We start from the raw sequence: 15,610 nt of genomic DNA on the forward strand, positions 1-15,610 counted from the left end.
AAGTAGTCACCGTGTGGAAATTTTCTGATACCCACACACCAATTACTTTGCTTCCCTGGAAGACACTTAACTGTGAAACCTCAACATAACAATTGCCACAAAGTTCTTGTGTACCAGAAAGTCTTTTTGACAGGTGCGTTGGATCTCTGACTTTAACACTGTCGATCAGTTGTACTGACTTTATGGGCCCCATTTGCACCTGATATTAACATGTGATCTGTAACAGGATACATTATCTATCATTATCTTATAATGGCATCTGATCCATGAGGCTTTGCATTTACATCTGGTATTAATAAGCACCCTTATTATCTTGATTCTACCCATATTGTGATGAGAACTCAACATGCAAAGCATACATGCTAGCTAGGCAGGGCTGGCTGACTTGTCAACAAACATGGCAGATTCCAGGTCAAGGGAAGGAATGCTTTGGATGTGTGTCATTCATTTTTTATGAGGGAAGATTCAAAGCTACTTCTACTACTCTTTAGCTTTTGCCAAGCTTCCTTAAAGTAGCAGGAAGAGGTGGAGTTATGTGACCTCTCACCTTGCTGGGTGATTTTTCTTCTTAAGAATGTGGTCAGGCTTTATGGATTACATTTACACCTGGCTAAGATCTGATCACAGTGTGAGCCTCCAGGTGTGGTCTGACTGATCCAGTTTTACCGCTCCTCAGTTCTCAGACATTCATCAGGTGAAATTCAGAATTTTCAACTATGAGTTTTTGGTTCTTTCATTGTGAAACATTTGCAGGAAGTGTTGAATTTTGTTGAAAGATAATTAAAAACGCAATAGTTCAGAATGATTTAGTCAGTGAGAACAGTATTTCTGTATAAAAGAGAAGCTCAAAGCCATGGTTTGGTGAGTATGGCACCACTATGTTGTACAGATGGAAATAATGCTGTGGAAATGTAGATTATGCTTAATCCATTGCCTAAACTATAACAGTTAAGGTGCAGGTAAATTGTTTTTCTCTGGTTTTATTTGGAACTGTCCCATTTTGTTTGAGCAGAGCACAGCCCCAGCTATTTTTTGAGACTGGCTGTTATTTTGAATGTTGACTTTTATTTTAGAACTATTGGTATACCAGTCTATACCAGTCCTTGTCATAGTGTCACCTTCACTGGACTTTGTCACACTGTGGAGCTCTGCTCACCATCATCACACAGTACTCTAAGATTGTACCCAGCAAAGGTCAATGACTCTGTCCTGAGGGCCAAAGTGATCTCCCCACATGGGAGGCATGGTGCAGGAGGGTGATGATTGGTGAACAGTGGTGGCCATATCAAACCTGACAACGGCAAACCTTTGAAAAGGTTGTCACTGCATGAGCCAATGTCAGGCTTTTTCTTGGCAGACAGGAGTTACAACAATGGGTGAACAATTCACATTGACATGTATAAATACATCCATCAACTGAATACATATACAGTGCCTGTACAGTAGATTATGTTTACCAGATATTAAGAATCTCTTACTTATTTGCATCCTTTTAATTGAATATATTATGTACTTCTAAATATTATGACTCTGGCTAATTGAGTAGCATTTGAGATTTGCTTTATACAGAATCCTTCCCTTCTTTCAAGTCTCTCATCTACATCTGAATCTTATTTTCACACATCGGTCACAAGAAGCAAAAAAGTCAGAACTTTAATTTGAGCTCTACAACTTCACTCCAGCATTTTAACTCAGCGTGAAGCCTTAAAATTCAGCTGCTGCTATTTTAGAGTAACTATTAAGATGAACAAGGTAGCCAAGTTCAAGAAGTTCAACTCCCTGTGAAGTCTGGGTAGGAGTATAGTTCAAAGAGAGGTGCTGTCTGCCTTCAGCCAAGGTTCTGGGCAAAACACAGAATTATTCTGATGGATTGCAAGGAGTAAAAAATACTCATCAGTCATCGCTGATATATTATTCCAAAACAGTCTTTCCTAATGTTAATTAAAAACAGCCTGTAGCAGCTTACATTTTCTATGAAAATTACAGCGTATACAAAATATGAGGTGCACCTGCTTCGCCTATGAAATAGACTCAGATGATGGCGGTAACAGCTATTGATCTCACTGATTAAATACAGCTCAGTCATGAAGGCAGGATATACATCAAGCAGTGACGAGTTCAAGAAGGCTGAAGCAGCTGAGACATGGATTTGGCATCTCAACACTAACAAGGTAGTCGAGGTCAGTGCTTGCAATTAAGATTACAGTAGGTATTATGAGAATGTGACTAATGTGGCTTTAATTTGCATTAATACTAGGACCTTGGCACCCAAAGCAGAGGCCCAGGCATGATTACCACCTCTGCTAGACTCATTTTCATTACCCTCCTGAGTGTGTCATCTGCATACTGCAACTACCTCCCCACGGCTGTTGTTGCAAATAAAGAATATGTTCTTCGTCTAGTTAGTTAAAAGAGATTTACACAGATATTATTGGTCGCTTAATTTGACCTGATTTCCCTCGCAGCCTCGACACTTCATCTTGACAGTTGAGCCAGCAGCGGGAAGCTTTAATATGCTCGTTCTCAGCTTGTAACTGGCTAATAGTTTTCAGACTGGGTCACTCTGAATTTAATCAGCTATAAGTTGGTGCTTAGCCGTGGTTAAGTGCAGCCCAGAGGACTTAACTTCGAGGCAGGAGTGAAACTCTTTAGTAAGACATCAGATCCATGTCAGGACAAATAGGTTGGAGTGAAGTATTTTGTTGTAATTCTTGATTCTCTTTTATGACTTAAAAAAATAACATTCAGGTCAGACCCATCCTTGAGTAAATGATGGTATTTTTAGATTTAGAACTCTTAGTGACCTTACCAGGCTTATCTCTTGGCTGTTAGGTGTTTGTGGAGACAATTACTCATTGATGTAGTCCCAAGTTGGCTTCTGAGAATAAGGCCAATGTTGCTGCTGCCAAGTGAGTGAGTTATGTAAACAGCCTTCACAGAAGAACAGTAGAGAAATGAAGCTCCACACAAAGAATAAATAGGAGTTGTATTATTTTACTCCCTGTGAACCATCCAAGCTCCCAGGAGACTGAATGTTAGGACATCTTGCCTAAAATCATTTGCCTTTTTCTTTTTGACTAAAGCTCAGACAATAACAGGTGGGTTTTTCTAATGTCTTCACTTATTCATGAGAGACTTTCATATCCTTTAGCTGAATTCAAAACTACAATATTTCTAATGGTGTGTTGACAGATACTTATTAGTGTTTGAAGGATATTACAGAGAAATCCATGTCTCCAAGAATAAAGAAAGAAGATAAACATTAACCTTTATGTCATTTGCAATGGAATTGTGGGAATTTTTTTGCAAACAGTGAGTCAGTCACAGCAGAATATTGCCATACCTCCCCTCACACCTCAACAAACTTGAAAGACAAGGCCATGACTCTCTAATGGTCTGTGTAGTGATTAACTCATCCAATAATTGCATCAGAGACAAGTACAGTGCTGTACACTGCAATCACAACTTGTTTTGCAATCTGCTATTTCCTCATGTGAATTTCTGACCTATGACTGAATGGAATATGCCTCTAGCTGCTAATTGTCATTAATAATTATCATATTTATTACCAACATTATGAGCTTCCATATCCCTTATATTATTAAAGAGTACTCCAGCATTTTAGCATTGGACTGCCATGAAGTTCAGGGACTTGTGAGAGTAGTCAATGTCATCCCCCGTTTGTAAAGCAGACTTCCTTTTAAAAAATTCTAAAAAATTCCAAGCCATGGTGAGACAATCCCTAATGACAACATCTAACCCTCATCACATCATCACCGTTATTTTCTCAGACTTCCTCCATAGCCACAGCAGACATTATACAACTATTTTCACAGGCTCAATAGTGCATAAAAAAACTGGCTGAGTCCCATTTAAAATCCAGTCTATAATGTACTGTACCTTTGTTCCCTTTGTTTGTTTACAGTCATATCATATTCATGACATTTTAAATGATTTGGTATCAGCCATTCCACAAACAAGACCATGACTGACATATTTTTGTTTTGCTCTCATGTTCTAAAAATGCTCCTGTCAGGCGCCTGTTGTGACTTTCCAGCACACCTCTGAACAGCGGTCTCTCGCACGCAAGCACACACACACACACACACACACACACACACACACACACACACACACACACACTCAGAAAGTGTATTTCCTGCTGGTCTGCTCCACTCTGACCAGCCTGCAGAAACACAAGTCGAACACTGACAAATTGAAATTCCCCCTCCTCGCATGTCTTTTGAACCCTAAACGCCAGAGCAGCAAATAATCGAACTTGCACTTCAGAGAAAAAAAAAGAGCCACAAGTGTATATTCACACTGCACGTGTTGAATTTAACGAGGACAGGGGCTTTCATGGTTCAGCCCTAACCTCATAAAGAATCATTCACACGGAAATGCGGTGCGTATTCACTCTGCACCACAATTGCATTACCCTAAGACGGCACAAAACAAACCTTAGGTCCAAGCAAACATTTAATTTGTGTGTTTGTATTTCTGCTGGAGGGGCAGCTGCTGTGGCAGGGAGCTGATGTCTCAGCGGCATTACTGAGTCTCAACTGGAACACATATGGGATTCAACCAACACTCTCCATGGCACTGAGCTGGCAGCCTGCTACAGACAGAAGGATTAATGTCATTAGTCAGGTGATGGATGGCTCCAAGTGAAACAGTAATAATACAATAGATCATGACTAAATGATCATAGAGGGAGCTGTCTTTGGCAGGTTAATTCTCAACAGTAGAAGAAGTGTGCTTGGTATTGAGAAGAAAAAGCATTGGCAGGGTCATAATCACTTTGTGGAAATGCAAACCCCTCACATACAGCATATGTACTATCAAACAGAGAGCAAACACCAAATGAAAAAAACATTATTACAAGCCTCAGACAGTTTGTGTGGGAGGTGCATCTGTGCAATTGAGTAGGCATATGAAAACTTCACGATATGAAGTTGAAATAGAGTGAGATAGCGAGAGATGACACCAGGTCAAGCATGGCTTGATTCATCGGGAAATGTTTGATTGTGGTTTTGTTGCGTCTGGCATGATGAAACAGGGAAAGGAGCTCTGAAATCAAAGGGAAATTATGGATACAGTGAAGCAGTGACAGCTACATGGCAAGGAAAGGCAGGCAGAACAGATGGAGTTACTCGTTCTGATGGAATAGTAATCCGTTGTCAAAACAGCAGATGGAGGTGTGCTGCCAAGCCGACGGTGGAGTGCGGCAACAGCAATGAGGAGAAGAAACTTTTCTCCTTGGTTGCCCTCACTTAAGATTTTACTTCAGTCTTTATATATAGCTCATTGATTTCATGGGAACAAAGCCACAATTGGACTGTGCTTTGTGTGCTTTAGGGCTTTATTTGAGTGAGTCTTTGCGTTATTACTAGTGGTGGAAAGTAACTTAACACATTTACTCAAGCACTGTACTTTTTAAAGTGGATATAAAGCAATTAATGAAGTTAACATAATTTACTAAAAAGGATTTCCACTCTAATCAACAATTATATAACAAACATGACAAATATAAACATATAAAAGAAAAGAGAAACCACTTTATATCTTTTGTGACAAGGACGCCACCATCTTGCAGTACTATAGCCTGTGACATCACAGGGTTGGTTGGACTGGCTGAGTTCTACATATACAATGGTAGAGACACAGATAGAGACTGGGGAGCCACAGGACAGAAGAATACAAAAAAGAGGCCACTATTGTATTGCTCCTGGATGTAAAAACGAGTTTTATTGGGTTAAAGCAAAGGACAAAACAGTCCATTTTCATAAACTGCAGCTGAATTGGAGCAGCTGAAACTGCTGCACTGGCTAGTGGCACTGAAGAGAGAGATTCCTACGGTGGGCACTGAGTCCAGGGTTTGCGGTGAACATTTTTTGGAGGAAGATTACATAGAGGAGAAGACCTTTGAGTTGGGCAAGCTAGTGGTCGGGCCAGCCTCAAGTTCCTCCAGCTTTCAATTTCACCACCTATAATGTGTGCTCTACTGACCGCCCAACATGCTCTGACAACAGTGGTACAGGGTAATTGAACACATCTTTCACTCCCAACAGCACTATTCATGAGCACCTGTTGCCCCACCCCCACCCCGAACCACAGTTGGACACACAGTCCGACACATGTCCCAAAACCTAAAGATTTCCATAGCATCTCTGCAGCATAGGATTTATCTGATGGGAGCCTGGCTACACAATATAACAGCCAAAATGACATAAAATTTAGTTTGAGATGGCAAGGTGACCAAAATGGACCACAACCATTATAAATGTCCGTAACCCTGTAATGTAGACAATGACATCACTCCAAAATGGCGGCTTGCTAGCTAGAACGCTAGGTAGAAATTATGAAAATAAAATTGTCGTATCTGTGGTTTTAACAACTGATTTTAGGCCAGGTGTTTTTCTAATATATTTGGGCATTACCAGTGCCAAATCATTCATGTTTCATGTCCCCTTTAAGTACTTGTACTTTACTTGAGTATAATGGTAATATCTTAACCTCCCATTTAGCATTTATAAACACTATTGATAAATTGCTTATCGCACTCTATAATGTAGTTGTGAGCAGATAGAAGGACATCAAGTCTTTATTAATTCCCGTTCTAACAGTTATAAAATATTAAAATGTAAAAAGAAAATGTAAAATTGTTATAAGCCAATAAATATTTTATGTTATTTATTATAAACAAATTTAAACCCAACCCCTAGCCTACATCATTTGTATATATTTCTGTTTATTATGCAGTATATAATTGTAGTAGTCTGTTATCAGAATATCTTAAATTGAAATATTCATATATATGAACAATTCAAACCCTCCATCCGTCCATTGTTTTTAGAAAAGGAAAGTACTTTTCTGGATTTGTCCACCTCTTGCAGTCATGAATTACTTCACAAGAATGAGCTGTTGGACATTGATTATTTATACAACAAAATGTATTTTCTGCTGAGCATGATGGTGTAAATTGCTTATAGCATACTTATTTAGAGCCTGAGTCTGTTCGAAGAAATACGTTTTCTAAGTTAACTGGATAACATTGTTGAGTAAAACCTGGAACCTCAGCAGAACTGGAACATGGACTCATGTAAAAGGCCTGTTCTGGGGATGACTCAGTTAAATTACATAGATAATTCCTAAGTAAAGTAAAGTGTACACTATGTACTTTTCACGGTATACTTGTCACGAGTGTGTGATTGGACATTGTAGTTTATGCGATACATACTGTTACTACTAGGTATATACTTTTAATGAGCATGGATATGCATCCTATATAGACCTCTGTGAATTAAGGTGGAATTATCTGTGATTTGTTGATATTATGATGCCCACACAATGTGAATATCTTCCTAGGCATGTCTTAGCAACAGCAGGGATGAATATTGCAAAATTAAACAGTAGTTCCCAGAAATAAGTAGGTGTTATTTCACTAACACACAACTAATTTATTACTGTTTACACACATGTACAAATCATTGACAGGCAAGTTTAAAATTGTGATCAGTATATTTGGAACAGCTGAAGATATATGATTGCATCTACTTTATACTATGATATCAAACTTCAACTTCAAACTTCATTCATTATTTATACATTTATACATATTTATAAATTCTTCAAAAGGAGTTTTAGCTGTTGACAAATACATTAATAAATACTTTAAAATGACCTTAAATCTGTTTACTACTCTACAGTGGGCTATAAACCATTTAATAATGTTTATGTACTGCTTATAAATGCTAAATAGTTTAGTTAAAATAATTTTTTATCAGTATATCCATTTTATGTCTATTGCCTAATTTGTGATTATAAAATACAATGCATTCTCAAAGATTAAACCCAACCTTTTTGGCTTGTGGCTCCTTACAAAAAAACAGCATCCACATGGATCATCATGCCATGTCTCAAATATCTTGATTTACGAGTTGTTTCAAGGTTCCTCCAAAGAGAGATTTCCCCTCTAGACTGCATGGCTTCATTTAGATAACTGTTCAACACCCGAAGAGGTAAAAGTATCCAATATTTCATTAAAAAAAAGCAAATGTCAGAAAAGTTTAAAAAATGAATATACAATTTGAACTAATTTTTCCTTCTTTCCTTTTGCCATTAATCATCTAACAGTCCCTCACACTTATCTTGTGACTCTTTGAAGGCAGCCCAACCCCAAGGTTGGGAACCACTGAACTAAATAACCTTACTAAAGTCAATAAACTAGCTCCACCTCAAGCAGCTACAACAGTAAAATATTGCTTACACATTGTTGCATCAGTATTAACAATCTAATAATGTCATTTAGAATAATATATCAGTCACAGGGGCAATTTTACTGCAGAACCTGTAACTGTATATTTTGCTGATAATGCTGCTGTACTTAGTAGAATTTTTGAATGCAGAACTTTTACTTACAATGGGGTATTTTTACATTGTCGCATTGGTACTTAAACTAAGTGAAGGATCTGAGTACTAAAATCTTCTTCCAACACTAGTTATTACCTAACCTGTTTATTGTGAAATTGCAGGAAAAAAAATGTAAAAAAGGCTAGATTACCAATTGGGCAAAGTGGTAACTACCAAAGGGCCCCACACTCCTAGGTTCAAGGTTTTACTTGATATCATTTAGTTTTTGTCATTTTATTAATTGCAAATTTGACATGGAAACTGCACTACTAAAGCTTTATCACCTAACAGGCTTTGTGTAGAAATTTAACGGTGTCAAAATTTATGTCAAAATTTGACGGTTCATTCTTGACCACAAACAAAAACTCCAGAGAAAACAAATAAGCAGACCTAAGTTGAGATTGTTTTTTTTTTAATGCTGGTCCCAAAGTTAATAAATTGTGAATCTATCAACCTACCTTCTAAATCTAACGCTCTAACCCAGGGACCCCTGACAGATTAATCTAAGTATGCTGCCTTAGTAGTTTCAGACCAGGCAAATACCATGCAGTAAACTGGTATGCTGTATGGTATACCACAGTGTTAATATTTCATTATATCAAAAGACTGTGGGAATGTTTCCTCTGGGAGGATGGTTTGGACATAGAGACTGGCCTCTTTGCCCTTGGTAACACCCTTTGTCCTCTGAAGGTGTTTAGAATTCACCAGCTGAAGGAGGGGCCTTTGATATTTCAACATTCATCGTAACCTTTACGTGTCTTTTACGTGGCCACTGCTCCCCTTGAGCTGTGTGGGCCTGTCAGTCCACTTTTAGTTCTTCTCAGAAGAGAAACATAGCTGTCAGGTGCAGGTGATAGAGAAAAGAGACTGAAGGTGAGGGGGCTGTTAGCAGGCACGTGTGTGTGTGTGTGTGTGTGTGTGTGTGTGTGTGTGGTAAAGGGAAGGGTTGGGGTGAGAGAAAGGTAGGGACGTAGGAACAGAGGGAAGGAAATGAACCAATAAATGAGGGCAAATGAAGATTGATGGATCATGCTTGAATTCTTATTAAATAACCCATCTCTATCTGTTATGGAGGCTTTGCTGACATCCTTTGGCGCAGCAATAGATTAATAGATATCAGTTGATCTGTTTGTTGGCTTGTTTATCAGTTTTCAAACAGGCCTGCGGTGTATTCCCTCATCGTCTGCCCTGCTGATGCTGTAGCCGAGCCAACCCCTGATATGACACGCTAAGTTAAAATCACTTCTTAGAATCAAACTCGTTCCTTTTATCACACCGACAGAGGTAAGAAAAAACACTTTAAAGGTTTGCATATTTCTGTTCTGTGGGGGGTGATGTGACAGTTTATATCATTCACTCCTCTTGTCTCTGCGGTGGCTGGCAGCAGGATGGATGCAGGTTTATCTCTGAGCTGTTCTCTCACAGTAAGGAGTCAAGGTGTATGTTTTTAGGCTACAGGCAATTATGACATTTATTTTAGTCACCGCCATCCCACGAGCGAGTCTGTCAGTGTATAGAAACACAATGCAGCAAAGGGGCACAAAACATAATCTAGCAAACTTGTACTGGAAAGTACTATTTTTGTCACCAGTGTGAACCTGCTCTGCATGGTAGAAGATACACTGAATTAATAAAAATAAGTGCTTTAACTTTAAATCCATTTTTTGTACTTCGTACCACTGGAAGTCCTAAAACTGGCATCACTGAAATTTACTTGCATTTGCAGCTCAAGAAGGTTGCAAAAACACTGGATTTATTCAAATCAAATCAAAACTAACATGAACAAAATAATCTCAGTTCAAGGTCCACTTACTGTATTTGCTTGTTGCTTGCTATTTTACTTTTCAACTGTATCACAAGTCTGCAGTATAATTTGCTCTATTGTCATGGAACTGTAGATGTTTGAAGTTTCCATGGCTCTGAGCACGTTGAGGACCTCCATGTTTGCTCAAGGTGGACAATTCATTCATGACCATGGTTGAAAGCTCCAGAATAAGTGAGTAGATGGACCTTGAGTTGAGATTGTTTTGTCAACTGCTGCTTTCAAGGTCAAAAATGTAAACCTACCCACATAAAATTAAGTTTTGAAAAACCACATCCCAGGATGTTTTGCATTCATGGGTTAGTTAATATATATTTTTGTCCTGTGGTGCTTCAGCATGGTAGCAAAAAACAGTTAAATGCACAAGTTTCCTTGTACTTTCCACAGCAAACATTAACAAAAAACTGAGCTAATCTCAAGAGACTAAGAGTCATCAGGGCAACAATACAGTTTTTTCTATTATAAATCTACCCCAGGTAACATAAAAGAAAATGTTTGTTGATTTAAGTTGGTTATGCAATATGAATTATTCAACATGTTCCAGATGCCTAATGACTCCTTTTCATTGTGTTTTAGTGGTGGTAAGATTTTGCTGATGTTTGTATAGCACTTGCCAAAAAAAAACAACTCATGGAATCTTGGTTTCTTCTGGTCTATTTGCAGGCATTATGCAACAGTCATTATTTTGTTGTTTCAAGGGTTATTTTTCCTTTAATGCCTCCTTATTTCATTGTTGCTATAGTTCTTTTGGGGGTAATTTGACTAACCTCGAACACAATCAAACAAAAGCCACTACATTTTGTTAACCTTGTGTAATATATAGTTTTTCTTCAGTCAAGAAGGTTCCCTCAGGGTGTGACCTGTTTGTTTATTACCACCCCAAGTCTAGTATTTTAGGACACCATTAGTAATTTACTAATTGAAGTGTGAAATTATAGGGAGTCTTCCATTATAAAATGCCATTGCACAAATAGGGAGGAGAGGATCAAAGATTTATGGTTCAAAAGTGCTGTGTTACCAGAAAAAAATCTCTGTGCAATTTCCACCTCCTCCCAAGCCCGTATAGTCTCAACCCCATTTCCCTTCTCCTTTCACAATCCCCTTAATGATCGTAACAGGCCTTGGAGCCCATAAATCTGAACAGTAGGGAAACTAAGTGTCTCATCATTATGCAGCCTCCACCTATCTGCTCAAAGAGCATCCATGTAAGGCCCCCAGGACAGTAGCCGCACTTGTTTAAATTTAATCTCATTTCACTGAGCTCTTCATCACTTTTTTCCAGTCTTGCACCCAATGACGTCCCTGTGCCATATTGTTGTCTTATGTGTAATGGGGATAAGCTGAATTACTCTTCCGCTTGACTAATGGTGATGACTGAGCTTAGTTGACAGAGTCATTTTCAGTTGAGGTAATGTTGTTGCTGGCACTTGTTCCCTGAAGAAGTTATGAAGTCTGCCAGGAGTCTTCTGTTGGACGGCTATCACCTTAGCAATATTGGGGTTCAAGTGTACATCTGTTCATGTCTGTGAATAGATAAAAGCACAAATCTTTACAGTTATGTTACATGACATTGATCTACTCGCTAGTCACAACTCAGTCCATCAGAAGAAAGACACTTTTTTTGCTCCTCAACAATGTGCCTAAAGCAACAAGTCCTCCAAATTAAATGACCAAATAGGTTATTTGACCATGCACTCCAGAATGCCCCATAGGAGCGTTTTCCAATCAGGCGCCTCTATCAGCAGTAATCGGCAGGACAACATCCTTTATCGGAGCTTTCCAAAACCATTAAAAATAACCAATAAAAAATAATGATGTTTCATGGTGTGATAATGCTGTAGTTCAGGTCTGGTTAGGTTTACGCACAAAAACCACATGATTAGGGTTAGGGAAACATCATGGTTTGGATTAAGATGATCACTTGAAACGTGGTGTGGGTTAAAGTTACTACTTTCTTAAAGTAAGGCAACCTTTTTCATCACTTCAACAGTAAACACCATGATAATCATAGTTATGTTTTCTTTTTTTTTAAAAAAAAAACTGTCCCGACTCAAACTTAGAAATTTGACACTTGCAGTTGGAAACAGGAAGTGAACAGTGGTCTCTGTCAGGATCTAACCAGCCACCCAACCTGCCCCCTCTGAATGTGGAAATTTGTCATCTTATATAGATGTCATATGAACTGCACCACTTGTGCCGCTAGATGGCGTCTGTCACTCAAATGTAACTACAGGTCTTTTTGGCGGCTGGCATTACGACCTGAGTGTCGTTTTTCTTGGGAGGCCGAGCTCTCCTAAAGTGTACCTTACCATATTTCCTCAAATAGAGACCAGGGCCTTTATTTACCTGAGCAGAGCATACCAGGCTTTTACTGGAAGCTGGCTTATATTCTAAAGAGGCCTTTATTTCTAATTCCCTCTATTTGATAAGTATATTTGCTAGTATTTTAGTATGAAGCCTCCTTTTTTCTGATCTGCTTCCATTTTCTCTGTTAAATTTTTGTTATTGCATTACTGGTAATCCACTTACTCTGACATGCGGAACAATACTTGTAACGCTTGAGTTCCACCTGGAATATTTTGGCAGTGTACCATTTAGCTGTAGCATGTGGGTAGCACATGGATGTATTGTATGTTCACCGGCATTACCCTGGTTACCATGCTTATGTAGTGTTGCTGCCGTGATTATTATTAAAATATGTGCAGTTATTCCTGTATTTAAACAATATTGCATCTCCTCCATCCCCCTTCCCTCTCTGTGAGCTAGAGGGCTATGCCTGTACTTATAGAACTGGAGTCACTTCCAGGTAACTACTATTTATGCTTAACTGGCATGCACATTACATAACAGGCACCAGTTTGTCCACCTTTGTTTTTTCCCCGGCCTGTTTTTGGGGCTGGCCTTGATTGGTTGAGACCCAGCTTTTAATTGACTACCGTCTTTTATTTGAGGAAATACGGTAGATTTATTCGTGTCTACTGTATATTCCTCTGTATACGAGGTGACCTAGAACTGTGAAAACAGTTACTGCTGGAAACCACACCTAAGGAATGGTACATTTTTATGACTGTAATCTGGACTGTGGACATCACATAGTGGAAAAAGTTTAGCGTTGCCTTTTTCTATGTCTTTCAGTGCAATTTAGGAAAACAGTTTTTAATGGGTTTCTGTTTTGTTACAGAGACACACAAGATTGTGTGTTCTCGCAGGATTTTGGGTATTGTCTCGTCACGTAACTCTAATTATAACGCAATCTGTTGTCTAATCTGTAGTCTTCCGTCTTTAATCCATTGTGAAATATGTGCTAGCCTGTCAAGACAAGAAAACTGTCTTTGGAAGGCTGGATTACTTACTTTTACCAATTATTGATAGGTTTGAATAATCTTAAAGTCTAAAGGCCTGTACTTTATGTGATTCTGGCTTGTCAAATTATATTTTGTGTCACATGCCCTGATTAGGCTTCACCTTCATAAACTGGACATAGTTTGACAGACTTTGACAGATATTTCAGTGGCAAAAACATTTTTGTCTAAATGCTTTGCAGGGATATACATAAACAGGTGCAGGCACATCTGGATAAGCTGCCCGAGTCTTTCAGGGTCATAGGTTTTGGAGCGGGTGTTAGCAGTGGGAAATGGGAAACTGCTCTGTCTAGAAAAATGGGCAAAATACTTTAACTGCTAAGGTTGTGACTGGAAGAGGCTCAGGGGACAACTAGAACACACTACACTGCTGCCTGTAATTGCCATTCTTTTCCATTGCTGTTCTCTTAAACTGCCTTCAGATTATAAGAAACAATTTGCTCTTCACTCACCGCGAGGAAGGGGTCAGGGCATAGTGCAGATACTCGGTGCAGAGGCTCTCTACCTCCCCTGCTTGTGTGTGTCGCTTCTGGCTACGTCACATACAGCTGTTATCTCATTGGTCACGCTTTGAAAGGTCAGCAGCAACCGAAGTCAAAGTTCAAATAATTTGCACTTTGAACGCAGCGCTTGGTGGCAATTTTGAACAGTGCTCCATGCCAAGGGAGGCGCTTCTACCTAGTTGGGTGTCCCTGCCCTCTCCATAGGAATACAATGGCACAGCCAGCGCAGAGCGGTTTTATTGCTGATCATGTGTGGACAGCGTAACACATACTCATGCTAGTATACAGGCATACACAAACATATATGCCTTTGTTTCCCCAAGACACAAACACAACCGATGTGTCTGCATACTTGTCTCCCAGAAAAAGTGGGAATATTTTCCACCATCTGCTCCCATGGGAATCTAACAGCCCACCTTGACTGAGAAAAGAACCGGCATAACCGCCTCTCTGATAGAGCTGCACAGTCCCTTCAGTCCTTCAATATGCAAACATTGTTTGACTTAATCCACTCTAATGATGCAAATTTATGCTGTTAATTATTTCTAGCTGAATCGTATCCTGGCTAAACGTTTTCAGAAATGCAATGGGGACATCAGACTCAATAAAGTATTCAGGGAGAGAGGGAGAAGACATTATTCAGGATTAATTTTTTTTTTCTTTCTTTCATTCTTTTTCATTTGCATTGAGTCCATAAAAAGAATTTGCATTTTCCATTTTATAACATTACTAATACGGGTGATATTGTTGTCTGTGGCTATAGATTCTGGTATTGAGGAGTCCTCTTTAGATAAGCTCTTTTAATTCAAACCTTATTTAATAGGAAGCAGTGAGTCTACATCCCTGAGTGCGTTGCTTTCAGGATCATTCTGTGTCATTGTAATCCTCAGCTGACACCTTTTTGCTTGCTATATATGATTCTTCCTTTAAACCTCTGATATGTGACATATATATGTAAAAGGATGTTATAACATCATACAGAGTAAAGCAGTTCACTGGTGAAAAAGCAATTTTTGTAGCAAACCAATTATAGCCAAGAGTGGTTTCCAGCAGGGCCACTTTCCTCCGATTAAACTTACATTCTGCTTAAGCTGCAGACATATATTTTGATAATGTTACAGGACCTCGAGCAGATCTATAATGACACCTGTCTAGCAGACTGTCTATATTTTCAATCCAGCTGAAATCATACAAGTCATCCCTTCTTCAGTCAATATCCAAATGAAGTTAAATTGATTTTAAAATGTATGTTTAATATTTTTTTATGATTAAAGGTAGAAGGAGATATATACGTTTGATTGACAGTTGAGCCAGCAGGGGCACAAGACACAAACTTGCAGTGGAAACAGAAGCTAAGCTAGCAGTGGTATTAAAGAATAAGGACCAGTTAACTGACTCAGCTGTAGCTAATGAGCTTTCTAACCTGTGAACTAACATTATCAGTGCACTCCTTCCTGGTTTTTGTTTTATAGCTTGATCAGCAGCAAGGTGCAACACAAGATGTGGATCTA

At 38.9% G+C, this 15,610-nt stretch overlaps 1 protein-coding gene across 1 annotated transcript in view; it reads left to right on the forward strand.

Annotated features, from left to right (window-relative positions):
* The window catches only part of sorcs3 (sortilin related VPS10 domain containing receptor 3), a 120,358-nt gene that overhangs the window by 37,370 nt on the left and 67,378 nt on the right, over positions 1-15,610 (forward strand). The gene's annotated exons all lie outside the window — the stretch shown is intronic.

The sequence above is a fragment of the Thunnus albacares genome, chromosome 3 (genome assembly GCF_914725855.1).
Source record: "Thunnus albacares chromosome 3, fThuAlb1.1, whole genome shotgun sequence".
Lineage (NCBI taxonomy): Eukaryota > Metazoa > Chordata > Actinopteri > Scombriformes > Scombridae > Thunnus > Thunnus albacares.